Consider the following 15,954-nt stretch of genomic DNA (forward strand, 5'->3'; position numbering starts at 1 on the left):
ACGTTTTATCTGTGCGATTTACATCTTTGACACTACTAGACAAAACTACTAGTCATAGCATAGATTTTATTCAAAAATCATGCCCATACATTGTGTTCTACCAGCCATTGCACGTGACATCTCATATGCCATATCTATCATTTCTGTTTTCCTCCTTTCTGACATTTTAAAATGCAAATCATTACATTACTGGCAAACAGTTGATTAAACTAAGCAGGAGACAATCCCCCCTGGAGCAATGCAGGGTTAAGGGCCTTGCTCAAGGGCCCAACGGCTGTGCAGATCTTATTGTGGCTACACCGGGATTTGAACCACTGACCTTGGGGGTCCCAGTCATGTGCTTTCACCACTACGCTACAGGCCACCATTAAATCATGAAATATTCACTCCTCCAGCTTCTGCAAATATGTTCTGTGAAATATATTTTACCAACAATTCCTCGCATATAATTTTTCCACAGCTTACTTTGTTTGTTTCATAATTATATTATATATTATTTTTCTTACTAATCCCATATACAGATTTATCAACAGGATTAAAGATGAAGAATAATAGGAAAGGAAATTGGACTGACAATTGCAATACATTTTAAATGGGATAGTTTACTGCAGATGAGAAGATACAACACAGACCAGTAGATGTTTTCCATGGCTCTTTACTTGGCGAGGACATTACAGGGTTGAGTGGTGCTTTACTGTTAGGAACTACAACAATACACTGCATTCTGTACTTACACATTTCCAACAAATGTGATAAGAATTGTCACTAGCATGTAGGTGAGTACACCGTTGAACTGTGTACATTTCCGCCATGCCATTTGAATGGGATTCAGGTGGCACAGCAATAACATTAGAACAGTATTTAGTGATTCCAAATATACCAGGGCAGACAATTAATTAACTTACATATACTGAATGGATCCGTGAGGTCCTGTGGCAGTCTGTATGGGTCTTGCAGCAGGGCATTGTGGCTCTGGATATGTGCCTTAAATCACTGCATTCACATCTGATCTGTGACCAGAGTATGATGCCTTTTGTTATCATGTAGCATTTAACCATTCAGCAACTGGGAAATGTAAAATTTAAATGCTCATGTGAGGCTATAAAAAAGTATTGGTTAAATGTTTTTTGTTATATGCCTTTAAATGATCGGTTAACTGTTTAATTGTCTGTGTTAACATATCTCACCGGATTTCTTGAATCTGGACAGGTTTGTACAGTAAAAACAGCTGCAGCTCCATAGCCAGGATCATTGGGTTATACTTCACAAGACCAACCATTTTTATTGTAATAATCATTTAATTTGATGTCAGAGTAATGGGATTATACGCAAATGTGAAGTCATGCAGGGGTTTTTAAGAAAGCTTTTTTTGTGTTCCAGGAAAATGGCCACAGATTCATGTCCACATAAATTGCATCAAATGATTTTGAGCATCACAACCAATGCATCATGTTGCAATTATTGGCATAACATTTCATACATTTTTTTTATAATTTCAAATCCAGTGGCAAGCTAACCTAAATTCAGTATACATTGGGTTCTACAAGGCATGCACTGCACCATTGAGTTTCAGCAAAATATACGGAATTGGTTCTTGTATGGTATACTATTTTTTCTATTTGATGTATACAGCTGATGCATATATCCTCCAGTAATCTTTTTGAAAATGCTTTGCCTATTTAGCACCATATTCTCAAGATAGAAAACAATCTGTTATATCCCTGTTATGCTGATGACACCCAACACTTTCTCTCCTCCCCGTCTGGCACACAGGTCTCTGCCCGCATTTCCCTTTGCCTGAGGGAGATCCAGAGCTGGATGAACAACCACCATTTAAAGCTCATCCAAGGTAAGATGGAGCCTTGATGTCTCTATTTCCCTAGGGGACACTGTGATGATGCCAATGCCCTGTGGTGATGGACAACAGACTGTCCCTCTCCGAGTACATCGTGGTAGTGACCCGGGCATGCAGATCTTTCCTGTACAACATCCATGAAATCTGTTCCTTTCTCACCACCTATTCAACCCAGATCCTGGTCCAAGCGATAGTTCCCGTGTCTGCAATTTGACCCCTACAACTCATCCGGAATACTGCAGCTTGTCTGAACTTCAACCTCCCACGTCACCCCCCTGTTTACTGCCCTCCATTGAGGTCAGAACACCAGAGACTCTGACTGTTTCCATAGACTGAAGACGCACCTCTGCACCACCTTCAGGCCCTACCTCCTTGTAATTTCTGATTAGCTATCTAAGCTGCTTATTGTAGTTTTCACACTTGTGTATATGTTTATATGTTTTATTACAGCTTTATTATGTTTGCTAATATGGTTTTATATGGTCACTTCTAGCACTAGGAGCTGTACTTCCCTGTTAGGTTTTCAGCGCACTTGTCCCTGTGTATTTTCTGTATGTTGCTAAATGATGACTGGTAAATGTCTTTGTCTTCTCTTTAGTTACATGGGTAAGGCGAAAAGGAGTTATGAGCATTTACAGAGATTCCAGCCTTGTTTTTGAGTCTATTCTTCTAACATTCTGTTCTTATTAATGGTTGATGGTCTCTAAATCAAGGAAGAAAAACCTATGAGAAAATGTGAAAAAAAATGAATGATGGAGTGATGAAAATACAAGTGGTAGCACATAGAAAGCCACCATTGCCGCAATGCTATCATACATTTTCTAATACTAGTGCCATAGGCCATCCAAAAAATGGGCATTAGCCATTTTTCCATTACCACCTCCCCAAAAAATGGGCATTACTCCAAGTGGGCATTACCACCTCCCCTGGCTCATGGACTATAACATTGGCTTTGCTTCTTAACCCTCCTATTATGTTAAGATTTTATGACCACTTTTATGTTTTGGGTTTAATTGAGCCCAACAGTTTAAATAAACACACAATTGACACTTTGGTTGTTGCCTTCTTATTGTTTTTCGAAATGCCCATCCTTTTATCCATAAATATTGGGTGGCCTGCAGCGTAGTGGTTACGGTACTGGGTCTGGAGCCCGCAAGGACAGTGGTTCAATCCCTGGTGTAGCCACAATAAGATCCACACAGCCTTCGGTCTCTTGAGCAAGGCAATTAACCCTGCATTGCTCCAGGAGAGGATTATCTCCTCCTTAGTCTAATAAACTGTATGTTGCTCTGGATAAGTGTCTGCCAAATGCCATTAATGTAAAATATGAAAGGTCTGTGAGAAACATCTTATTTTAGAGCCCAATGTACAGTACATGAAAGTTCAGCACCTGTATGGAAAAGTGCCACCAGTATCATCAGCAAATAAATCTGAGATAAAAAATAAAAATGGTTGTATATTTTCTGACATTTTATGTGGATCAAAACAACCCCACACAACACATTTGTATGCAATGTTGTAAAGGACAGTTTATTGCAAGTTTACCATTTAATCCCACCAAATTAGAAAATGAGTTAATAGGAGGGCTAAGACATTGAAGATGTATTATGACATTGAGTGAGACCAAGCAGGCTTCTGACCCTAAAACTTTCTTCTGACTAATTCTCTATATTGCTCCAATTTTTGTTCCTTGTCATTATCAAAAAAAAGTTAAGGGCACAATTAGCTTATTGTGTACAGTTATTGACAGGATCAATATCAATATCAATATCAATAGCTTCTAATGTCAGCACGTCTCAGTCTTGCAGTGTCCCTAACACCCCCAACAGTTCTGTTTTTCCCAACATTTCTGAAATGCTTCTGGCGCCCTTGGATATCATAAGATTCTGAAAACGTCTCCAATCAATTTATCAGTGGTCAATCTAGAACATTTTTGGTTTTGGGCTGTCACATGATTCACATGATTCATTATGCTAATTAGAAAGAGGCACTCACTTCAACAGGATTTCCCACTTTCTCTAGCCCTGTTCTTCCTGTTGTTGGAATGTTTCACACAGGCAGTTAAACAAACCTGTAATTAAACACATTCACATGGGCTCTGCCCGTCCTGCTTCTCAGCATGCTGACAACATCTTTTTTTGCCAACCAGGTTTCCCTATTAAGCTCTTTGTGTAGTTACAATATTTCATTAAAATGAAAATACTTTAGCGAGATCTGAAGATCAAGCTAGCTAGCAACCAATGGGTTGTTAATCAGAGGTGTTGATGAATGGCTATACCCTCCCAGAGGTCCTTCCACTTTTCACAATATAACCTCAAAGCATAATGGATCAACCCCCATGATTAACAGTTGCATTGCTAAAATAGCTTATTTGGTGGTGGCCAAAAAGTTCCATTTTGGTTTCGTTAGTTCAAAGCACATTGTTCCAAAAGGCTTCTGGCTTCCCAATGTCTTCTTTTGCATACTTCAAACGCTTAAACTTCTGGCAACTTTCCCATGTAGGTCTTTGTTGTATTGTGCTCCTGTGAACAACCTGTGTTTATTATTCTTTTTTGCAGCTGTTTTGCAGAGTATTTCTCACCAGGTCCCAGGCCATTCTATCTGAAATCTTTCTCTGTATTCCAGACCCTGCCTTGACTTCAACTGTTCCATTTATCTTCCATTTTCTAATAATGTTTCTGGCAGTAGAAATTGGTTTGAAACATTGAGAGAGTTTTTGTAGCTTTCTTCTTGGTCGAAATGAACCATCTTCATTCTGACATCCTTGGACAACTGTACAGGGCCCTTTTTTATATCATTTATAAACAGTAAAAAATGAAAATAAAATGCAATCTTGCTTTAAAATTTGTAGAAAGGTCTCATGTTTAATATTTACAGTTCAGGTATGCATTCAATCATGTGCAGATTCATTGACATTTAAATCAGGGGTGCCAAAATTTTGGACCCCACAGTATTTATTTGACATATCTTTTTCACTTATTAAGTCTTCTGCTGCCATAGCCTATCCACTTAGAGGTTTGAAACATTGTGTGTTCAGAGATGCTCTTCTGCATACCACTGTTGTAATGCGTGGTTATTTGCATTAATGTCACCTTCCTGTCAGCTTCGACCAATGGCCCTTCTCCTCTGAACTCTCTCATTAACAAAGCGCTTCTGCCTGCTGCTCACTGGATGTTTTTTGTCTTTCGCACCATTCTCTTCAAACTCTAGAGAATGTTTTGTTTGAAAATCCCAGGAGATAAGCAGTTTCTGAGATACTCAAACCACTATGTCTGGCACCAGCAATCATTACACAGTCAAAGTCACTTAGATCACATTTCTTTCCCATTCTGACATTTGGTCTGAAAAACAGCTCAACCTCGTCTGCATGCTTTTATGCATTTAGTTGCTGCCACATGATTGGCTGATTAAATATTAACATTTTGCATTTGCATGCTGGTGTACAGGTAAGCCTAGTAAAGTTCTCACTTGGAATATATTTATTTTATCCACTGCACAATATATCCAAATCCAAAATCCAAAATCCACAATATATAAAAGTGACAACTTTATGGGGCGGCACGGATGGTGCAGTGGGTAGCACTGCCGCCTCACAGCAAGGAGGTCCTAGGTTCGAATCCCCGTCGGCCGTGGCCTCTCTGTGCGGAGTTTGCATGTTCTCCCCGTGTCTGCGTGGGTTTCCTCCGGGTACTCCGGTTTCCTCCCACAGTCCAAAGACATGCAGGTTAGGCTGATTGGAGAGTCTAAATTGCCCATAGGTATGAGTGTGTGAGTGAATGGTGTGTGTGCCCTGTGATGGACTGGCGACCTGTCCAGGGTGTATTCCTGCCTTTCGCCCAATGTATGCTGGGATAGGCTCCAGCCCCCCTGCGACCCTGTTCAGGATAAGCGGGTTAAGATAATGGATGGATGGATGGATGGACAACTTTATGGCCCCTTTCATGTACGGGCCCCATGATCACGAGTTGAATCTGGACAGTGCCAGGACTGACTGCTCAGTTGATGTCCAGTCAGCCCTGGCACTGCTGGCACCCCCACCACCACCTGCTGGTCAGTTGATGTTGAGGGCGGCCTGTAGCGTAGTGGTTAAGGTAAATGACTGGGACACGCAAGGTCGGTGGTTCTAATCCTACAGCCGTTGGGCCCTTGAGCAAGGCCCTTAACCCTGCATTGCTCCAGGGGAGGATTGTCTCCTGATTAGTCTAATCAACTGTACGTCGCTCTGGATAAGAGCGTCTGCCAAATGCCAATAATGTAATGTAATGTAATGAGGTCTGCATACAAGAAGTGTCTGGTCTATGAAAGAAGCAGACTGGTGACGCCTCATGTTTCAGAGGAGAACGATGAATGGCTATACCCTCCCAAATCTGCCACGGGGTCAGTCAGAGCTTTTTATCTGGCATATAAAGGTGCAATAAACTAACAGTAAAAGTTAAAGGAAAATGGCTTCCCAGAAATAAATGCTGGAAGCTAACACATGCTTTTGGTCATCCCCTAATTTCAATCAGTATATTCCATGTACTTTGCAGAACATCATTGTTGTGGTGAGAAAAGTCGAAAATGGACAAAAATAACACAATGAAGAAAAATAATGAAATTATTTCCTGCTTGTACAGTTTTAGAACCACTCATTTGGCAGATCTGACAGACACAGGTTTGAGTTTGAGTCCCTCTGCTGGTCACCAACCAAGCAGAGAGGTTGAGCAAAAGTGGCATGTATAATCGTGGTTGTTGAATCTTTGAGGACAAGATGGTGGCATTTGTGTCAATTTCAAAGCCATACTTTAATGCCGACCTGATAAAATTTGCAGTCTGCATGGCAGGAGTGGTGAAGCAGCTTTCCCTCATGCTAATTGGATAATTCACGTGCGCACCAGCACTGCTCAAAATGCACTGACCCATTTGAGGTCTGAAAATACCAGAGTTTGAACCCTGAGACTGATAAATACGATAATGTCCTGTACCAGGAACAAAGCTGGTTAAGGAGCCTTCACTCTGCACCTTATCCTCAGCAAACTAAGTCTTATTAACCAGATGACAGCAATTAGGTCCATTTACAGAGATCTTTATCTGCCTGCTGCAGGCAAGTCTTGTAGACCAGCTGATGCAGATGGCCTGTATGTGGAGACCAGCTGGGAAAACTAGCTTTTTTTTTTTTGTGCAGACCATCTGTTGGGTACAGTTGTAGATGGAGTATCATTCATTAAAAGCCATCAGTTTCACTGTATACATATTCATCAACAAATAAGAGCTTTGCTGTATTTTCAAATCCTGTTCTGCCATGGCTGGCAAGCTTTGGATTAAGAGTGTGCTACGGACTTAAAATGTATGGGGCATACATTACTATCAGGATTAGAATGCAGGTTTACCAAAGCAATATGTTTGTATCTGATTTTCCTCTAGTTGTGCAAAGGCTTATGAACGCCAACCATGATATAGTCTAGACAATGGTATGCCTGACCTAAATGTACTGTCGGTGCTTGATGGAATGATATTAATACTATATATATAACTCATATTTGGAAAATGCTCAAATGTAACTAAGTTTCACCCAGCCTGGTAGGATGCATTTAATTGTGAGTTAAGGAGATTAGGTTTTTTAAAGACATGTCTAAACAGAATATCTTGTCAGGCAGGAACCTGCGGTTTTACTGATTGGAGATAACAGATTTCATAATATGTGTGAGAGATATTAAGAAGTGCGCAAATGGTTTTACATCAGTTGCTCAGCAAGAATTTCATGCTACAAACTCAGTCATAGCTTGTTGAAAGATAACAGGTTCAGCCCTATAAACACTACAAAATAGTAAGCAAACCCATAAAACAATATGTGGAGTTCAGTATGGGTGCTTCAAGGGTTAAGAGAAGATTAAATTGTACAAAACACACACACACACACACACACACACACACACACACACACACACATTGCTGATACTGGAAGTCTACCAGCTATAAATGCTAGAAAAAATAATGCTTTATAAAAATTGAAATTTTAATAAGATACAAAAAATAATCCATGCTGTCATGTAGCGATGCACCCTGGCATGTGGCAGCATTATCCCGTAACTCCTATGTGTATACTTGCAGGTCAAAGTTGAGACATGTACACTAGGTGTGGTGCTATGAAGCTCTGCACCTGTCAGTGTAAACCTGTTAATGTATTTTACTAAGGCTTGGGGACTGCTAATCCTATTGTGCCGTACATGGGTCTTGTTGCTAGACTGGATGAATGGATGGTGAAAAGATATAATCTCCAAGAGTCAGACTGAGTGAAGGCACCATGGACAAATAAAAGCATGGGATATCGTCTCTGGTTCTACGGATTTCTTATTATGACCACCAATTGTTCATGCACTCTGTAGAGCAGATTCATGGATGCTTCTGAACCACTAGCATCCAAGCATCACTTCACTTTGTGTTGCTGTAAAAATAGTCAACTATAACTCTCGCAATAAGTATTTTGCAGTTAGATCATTATACCAATTCAAATCCACTTGATAATGTAACATGAGAAGCTATTTTAATTACCCATAATTTGTTATGCTTGTATACATTTTATCACAGTTAATAATGGCAGAAACTATTTCAGTTGAAACTTTAATATTGGCAATTCTACTGCATAAAACTTGCAACTCTAGGGTCTTATCCCTGGTTATGGGAATGCACTTTGCACTTTGTTGTATGTCGCTCTGGAGAAGAGTGTCTGCCAAATGGCATTAATGTAATGTAATGTACTACTACTGCACACCATAATATCTTAGCATAAGAACAATAGATTGGTGTAATCTCAGCGAAATAGAATCAACTTTTTACATCAAGATATAAATCTGGTTATGAAGCAGCAAATTGATACATAACTTGGTAGCCATGAACTCTGTTTCTTTCAAATTGCTTTTGCTTTGGATATTTGGATATATGTATATATATATATATATATATATAAGATAAATCATATCAAGTCCATTGGATTGAGCAGTATATGCTCACATGTGAAATGCCAGCACATTAGCAGAAGCAAAACAGTACCATTTTGACCCTTGTCAGTTACACAGCATTTCAATATTTATTTTGCCTGAATCTCATTGCGTTTTTAATGAAGGTTAAACAATACTCCAAAAGCAGTTTCCTTTGAAAATGAAGGAAGATATCTGGTCAGTGTTTGCTTGTGAATACAGACAACGTGAAAATGCCTATGAAGCACTCCTACTTCCTACACAATAGCAGGCCTCTGTATAATTGCCTAAAGTCTAAAATATGCTCCTGTCAGAAAAGGTTATTTCATAGTATTCTTCTGCTTCCTAGATTACTTGCACACATAAATAGCTTGAGGGCACAAAAAAAAACCAAAAGAAAAACCTATCGGCAGCATACTTAATCCATAGTCTTAAATATATTTTATTGCATTAAAAATAAATCCGCTTTTTCCCCACTTGAAGCACAAGCTTGCAGACCAAATGCCCCGGAAAACATAATGATGACAGGTACAGTTGGTCATGACTGCTGAATGCTGGCCTCTGTGCATACTTACACCAGATATAGAGAAATTTATATCCAGGAATGACATTTGCACAGTATCTTTTTTTATTAGCAAAAAAGAAGCACCAGAAAAATTATATGGATTTTCATAATTTTGTAGCAGAAAAAATGTGAAGCAACAAGACCAGGCCTGAAACAGAACTCAATGCAATCAAGTCTGTAGGCAAAATTACATGCCTGGATGTCCCAGACTCATAATTTTCTAAGGTTTTTTATGCCACCGGCTGAAATCGGTGCTAAAGCAATTCAACAGCGTGTCTATGCCGACCGGGGGCAAAGCCTCACTGACTCAGCTCCTTGTATCACATGGAGGTCCCACCTTACACTCTGCGCTGTCCCCAGCTAGTTCTGGGTGCTTGCACATATAGCCATAGTATAGCCCTTTCTGCTGCTAGCATGTCCATCCTGGAACTAGTATAAAACCTGAATGAATCACCGGGATTCCATTGCCGGTCCTTTCCGGAGGATGCAGGTTTGAAAAATAATTTGCCATTGAGTGCAATCTGGACAGGAAGCATTGCACACTGCCTCAGTGCATAGTATTAAGTGCTCAATGTCCAAAATCCAGTGTGCAGAGAGTCTTTCAGAAAATATAGCAAACCCCATAAATTCCATATGAAAAACATGTGCACTTTGGGATGGTGCCATCTCATTAGCACAACTAATGGAGAACATTTTTAATATGTTTAAGGGAAACATGGGTGTAGGGGCAGTATATCTAAATATAACCACCATATAACCATTGTCTTCCCAGTATAACCATCATATCCCATTGTCTCCCCTCTCCAAAAACACACACACATACACACAAGCAGAATAGTCATGAGGCCAATAAGTCTATAGCTGCTTTTTCATAACATCTGCTTTAATTTAAGAACCTCACATTTATCTCCAATGCCTTAGAAACGGTCCTTGGTACCCTGTTCCAGTTGCATTTATCTTCCCATAAACTCTTTGACATCGTCCAGTCTGGATTAAGACCATCTCACCGCACTGACACATTGCTAGTTAAAGTCACTAATGATCTATGCATGAAATTTGATGGTGGGTCCCCTTCCATCTTAATCTTCATTGATCTCCATGCTGCTTTTCAACACTGGATCATATCACCCTGCTACAGTGCCTTAGAAAATAAACTCAACGTTGTGGAACTGTATTGCAATGGATTTCCTCATCTATGATCAATAGATATAAACATATCACCCTAGGAGAGACCAAATCAGCTGTCACCTGAGGTGTCCCCCAAGTGTCTGTGTTGGGGCTAATGTTTTTTTCTAATTTACTTTCTTCCCCTTGGACATATACTCAGTGAGCACTTTTTTATTAGATATTTATTAGATGTTTTGTTGACTAATTAAGTCTTCTGCTGCTGTAGCCTATCCACTTAAGAGGTTTGGCATGTTGTATATTCAGAGATGCTCTTCTGCATACCACTGTTATAATTTGTGGTTATTTGCATTATTGCCACCTTCCTGTCAGCTTTGGCCAATCTGGCCCTCTCCACTGACCTCTCTCATTATCAAGGTGTTTTTGCTCGCAGAACTGCTGACCACTGGATGTTTTTCTCCAACTAAAGAGCAGTAAAACTGAGGCTAAGCCAACATCAGTCCCACCATAGGTAGTCAGATCATTCCATTTCCCCCTGTAGTAATCAATTTGCGAGTGAAGTGTGACTCCTCCCTGTCCTTCACTGACCAAATCAAATACATCTGTGAAACACCATACTTCAACCTGAGGACTGCCAGACTGCCAACCTTAACTCAATACAAAAGAAACTCATCCATGGTCTAATCTTTTCCCGGCTTGATTTTGTTAATGCGAGCCTTGGTGGTCTACCAGCTACCTCCCTGAATAAGCAATAACCTATTTAAAACAGTGCAGCCAGGGTTCTGACTAAGATTGAGCATATCCCCCATTCTGACCAATTTACACTGGCTTCCTGTTCATTCTTTTTTTTTAGTTTATAAAGTATGGTACTGGCCCTATCTACCAGCATGACTTCATTTGAGTCACCAAACCATCTTGCACACTTAGGTCTAGCAACTTTAAACTCCTCAATGTGTCCAGAACATGGCTGTGTACAATAGGGGACCATGCCTGTAGCTGTCTGGGCCCACGCCTTTGAAATGCCATACCAGACCACAAACAGGCCTTTGAATCAAATGGGACCTTTAATTTCCTGAGACCCAGGAGAAAAAAATGTATTTTCAAAATATATCCTATATATTTTAATTTTAATGTCCTTTAAGAGAAGTTAAGAGTTAAGAGATGTTGTATAGAACATAAGCCAAAATGTAGTGTCCTCGTTTGAGGACGCAAGGTCAGAGGAGGTTAAGTCAGCACTGAAAACACACTTTTACCAGCTGGCGTTGCTGTAACTTTCCCTTTAATTTTATTTATAGTATGTCGTGTTGTCTTTATTTTGTTTTTATTGATTACAGCTATTACCTTATTAACATTTTGTTTGTCTTGTTGCTCATTCACAATTTGAGATTGTTCAAACTATGAAAAGTTCTTTATAAATAAAGGGTGTTATTATTATTAAGTAGGTCAAGCATTATTATAAAACAGACAGCCATTACTTTTTCTGGCATGAACATAGGCTATAAAAACATTGCAACTAATAAATATTGCTGACACAGTGGGAAGTATTAGGACTTATGTTAAACTTTATAAACCTGTTTATACTGTATAAAAGAAGTTATACAATAGTGGGAAATAGAGTGATTATTACTGCAATACTGGCATTATTACATTGCATGTTATTTAGCTGAAGCTGTTATCCAAATCGACTTACAGTTGATTAGACTAAGCAGGAGACTATCCTCCCCTGGAGTAATGCAGGGTTAAGGGCCTTGCTCAAGTGCCCAACGGCTTTGTGGCTGCACCGAGGATCAAGCCACCGACCATGCGGGTCCCAGTCATGCAACTTTCCACTTTTGTGTACTAAAAGTCGAGCCACAATACCAAAATAGCACCAATTGCCATACTAAAGGAGCGATTCTGGGTGCATTACAGAAAGTTTTACTCAGATAATGAACATCTTCATCATACAGTTAACTGCATAACACATGCAGTGTTATCAATACCTAATGAAATTATCTTTTCAGCATAAGTAAACAAGTGAAACAGAATTATGTCAGCAAGAATCATAAAAAATAAAAAAAATGTCATAAAATGTACCAATGAGGACGGGGGCCAAGCAAGGATAGCGTTATATCCAAAATCATATTATGGTGGGGTGCATTCCCCTGGAACTTGATTATTGTTTCTTTTCGGCCCGGTAGCAAATGTTCCGTAGCCTGGTTCTGGTCCCTGGTCGTTGGGGACCACTGAACATCTGAGATCATTCTCACTTAATTTTGCTGGTGCTATAAATCTACTGGAGAATTCACATATTAATGAATTCAAAATAATGAATACCCCAAACTTTCCGGGCTCCAGTGCAGCATTAGGCATCATTGTTCTATGGTCCATTGATTCCCAAGTTAAATTAAAATGAAAACTCCAACAATGAAGTGGCAATCAGAGCAACACATACTGTAATGCAGACGGAGCAGTAGTTATGTCACTTTTTATTGATGAATTGTAAATGACAATTTATGTACATTTATGTTTACATTGATTTATGGGAATGAAAATGACAATGAAAATAATTTGCATGATATCCATTTGTGTTTAGTTTCCGTAACTTGATCAATTTATAACATCTCTGACATTAAATAAAACATGGCCACCATTCATACTCTTTCATTGAGTGACATTTTTCTATTCACTGGCAACATAGCCAGGCTGTGACGATCTAATAAGCCTGTATATTGAGCAAGTGAGAGTTATTTTTCTAAAGGAAGTATAAAAAAGTAAAACATATGACTATCATTTTAGCAATCTCAATCTGCCACTGAATAATTTCATTTAAAGAGACTGAAATGCCAAGCATCTCGCCGTTAATCTTTTTACAGGCGCATTGACGCAAATGCTTTCAATAATGCAATTGTCTGAAATGGATAACATGCACATTGCCAGACCAATTATAACTTCTGCCACTGGCAACATTTACTGCCACTGGCAACATTTACTGCCTCTAAAGGGGCATTTTATTGTTGATGTTGTGGGTGCATCATCAATGGAGAATTAAATAACCTGTAGCTTGCACAATCCCCAGCAATACGTAAGGGCACAATGGCAATGCCCTACCATCAAACCTTCCCCTTGGTTACAAGCCCAGGTCCTTAACCACTTGGTCACACTGTCCTCTGTTTAGTGTAAAGAAAAACTGTTTTTTAAATGCCTGAAGTGGTTAAACTTTTCTGGGGCAAGACTTATTTCCTTGGGCCACTGCTCAAAGAAAATGAATTACAATATCAATTGTTCACTTTTTCTCCCAAAGTAAATGTTATCTACCTAGATTTTGGTTTCTTGTTTGTTTTTTGGGAGCAGCTCAAACCAGGCATCAGTTCAAACAAACTTGTTTTGTTTTTTGAAGTTTATGATCTTAGCCATTGCCCCTGGCCTCTGCCTAAAACCATGATGGAAATGCAGATAAAATAAGGCACAGATCTTATCTGACAGACTTCAGTAGAAGTCTTCAGATGCAGAAAAAGGAGGACACCAAAACATATTTTAGTAATGACTGGAGTGACCTGAGCACAAAGTTGTAATTATGACTCTCCTATGTGTATGACTACAGAAGCGCCAAAAATGTTGTGAGGATGAGTCAGGAATCGAGTCTTTGGGAGAGATTTGGTTGAAGGCGACAAGCATGAGCGTTGGCATGCAGCCTGATTCATAACTGGCTGGAGGTACTCTGGAAGAATATTGTTCTTGCACAACAAGAGCACTCCCCTTGTCCAGGAAGGAGTGCCTACATGTTTCGGTTCTATTTCCTGAGGGACAAACATCTTCTTTGTCAAGGATTATTTAAAGGAGAACATTCAACTCATGCTAACTAAATGGCGGGCTTCTGAGACATTTCCATCTGCAGATTTAATTCTAGATCTGCAAGTTTCAAGCAAACCCTTTCACAGTTCCCACAGAATATTAGCTTGGGCAGTACAACACTTTGACGCAATGATGGAGTATAGGACTTTTATAGAGTGAGCATAACCTCTGATTGCATGGTTCCTACTTAAAATATTTATGTTTCTTTTCAAGTACATTTTAGTTTAATTTTTACAGGACTACTTAGAATATGAATAGTTTTTGATGACTTTCAAGGATAAAATGTTAATGAGATTGGATGTCTCATGGACATGTAATGTCCTATTCTGAACTTGAATAGTCTAAGAGGTTTTCGTTGTATAAAATATGCTGTTATACAACTTGGACAGGAACAAGTACAAGGTGAGAAGCCTCCAGCCATTGTTATGTTGTGATTTATTTATTTGTGTTCACAATGAATGTTTTTAACTGTGAAAGGTGAATGCTCCAAATCACCCATTTCAAAGGTAACATATTCTTCCAGATATGTTCATGTACATTTTGTACGAATTATTAATCCAATTGTGCCACTTTTGCAATAATTAAAGAATTGACTGTAGTTGGCCACATACAGTAACATAACCAAGCAAGACCCATTTGGAGAACACACAAAAGGAATATGCATAGTGCTGAAAGTCATCGTGCTGAAAGTCATAGTGCTGAAAGTCACGCGCGCTTGAGCACTTGTGCGTAGGAAAGTGGTTCACCCTTTGGCTCAGATTGAATAATGACAACTGTTGCTGAGAGACCATTTGGATGACATATAATTCCCATTTTCATCCCCTATATTGGAGGGTTTTTGTCAGAAAGGTATCCTCCGCTCATTGATCACCAGTGACCCCTGCTTGATGGGCACCTAGCATGGAATGTTATTTGTGACTGAGCATTATAAACTTTAATTTGGCGTGAAAAAAAAGAAAGAAAACAGTTCAAATTAGATGCAAAATTGCATTAATCAGATGAGAAAACTAATATGGAGGAATATTTCTTCTTGTTGGTGCTCTCTGGAGGTTGACAGGCCATGTGTGTGTGGTACCAGCAGAGGGCAGAGGCCACACTTAACTGTCACCCAACACAAAACTTTAAAAGGCTTGACAGGCTCTGCACAAATGGAAATATAATAGTTATACCTTCTGAACATGGATATAAAAATATTGGGGCTTGAGGAACACAGCCAGGGAAAATAATCATATAGGCATATGCATTTTTTCCCAGCATTTGGTCCACTTAATACGGAATTTCTGACTGGGCCTCTTGAATCACTGTTCAGCCATTGACACCTGTGCAGGAAGAAGCACAGCAACTAAAGTAGTGCATTCCTCCAATGCACGCTTTAGAGGAAGTGGTTACTGTAAAATACACTCTAGAGATCACACAATACTATAATCCAGAGCTAGTAAACAAACAGATGAACGGTGAATCTCTCTCTGCCAAGTGATAGCCTCTGGGTGCCTGGTGCATGATGTATGGTTCAAAGGGTCTAATGAGGTGACAACCCAGGAACTCTGGCTGACTGAAAACTTCCCAATCCTGGTCAGAGGAGGTCAGTCATTTGTGCTTCTGCAAATGCCCCCGTCATA

Source organism: Conger conger, chromosome 8 (assembly GCF_963514075.1).
Source record: "Conger conger chromosome 8, fConCon1.1, whole genome shotgun sequence".
Lineage (NCBI taxonomy): Eukaryota > Metazoa > Chordata > Actinopteri > Anguilliformes > Congridae > Conger > Conger conger.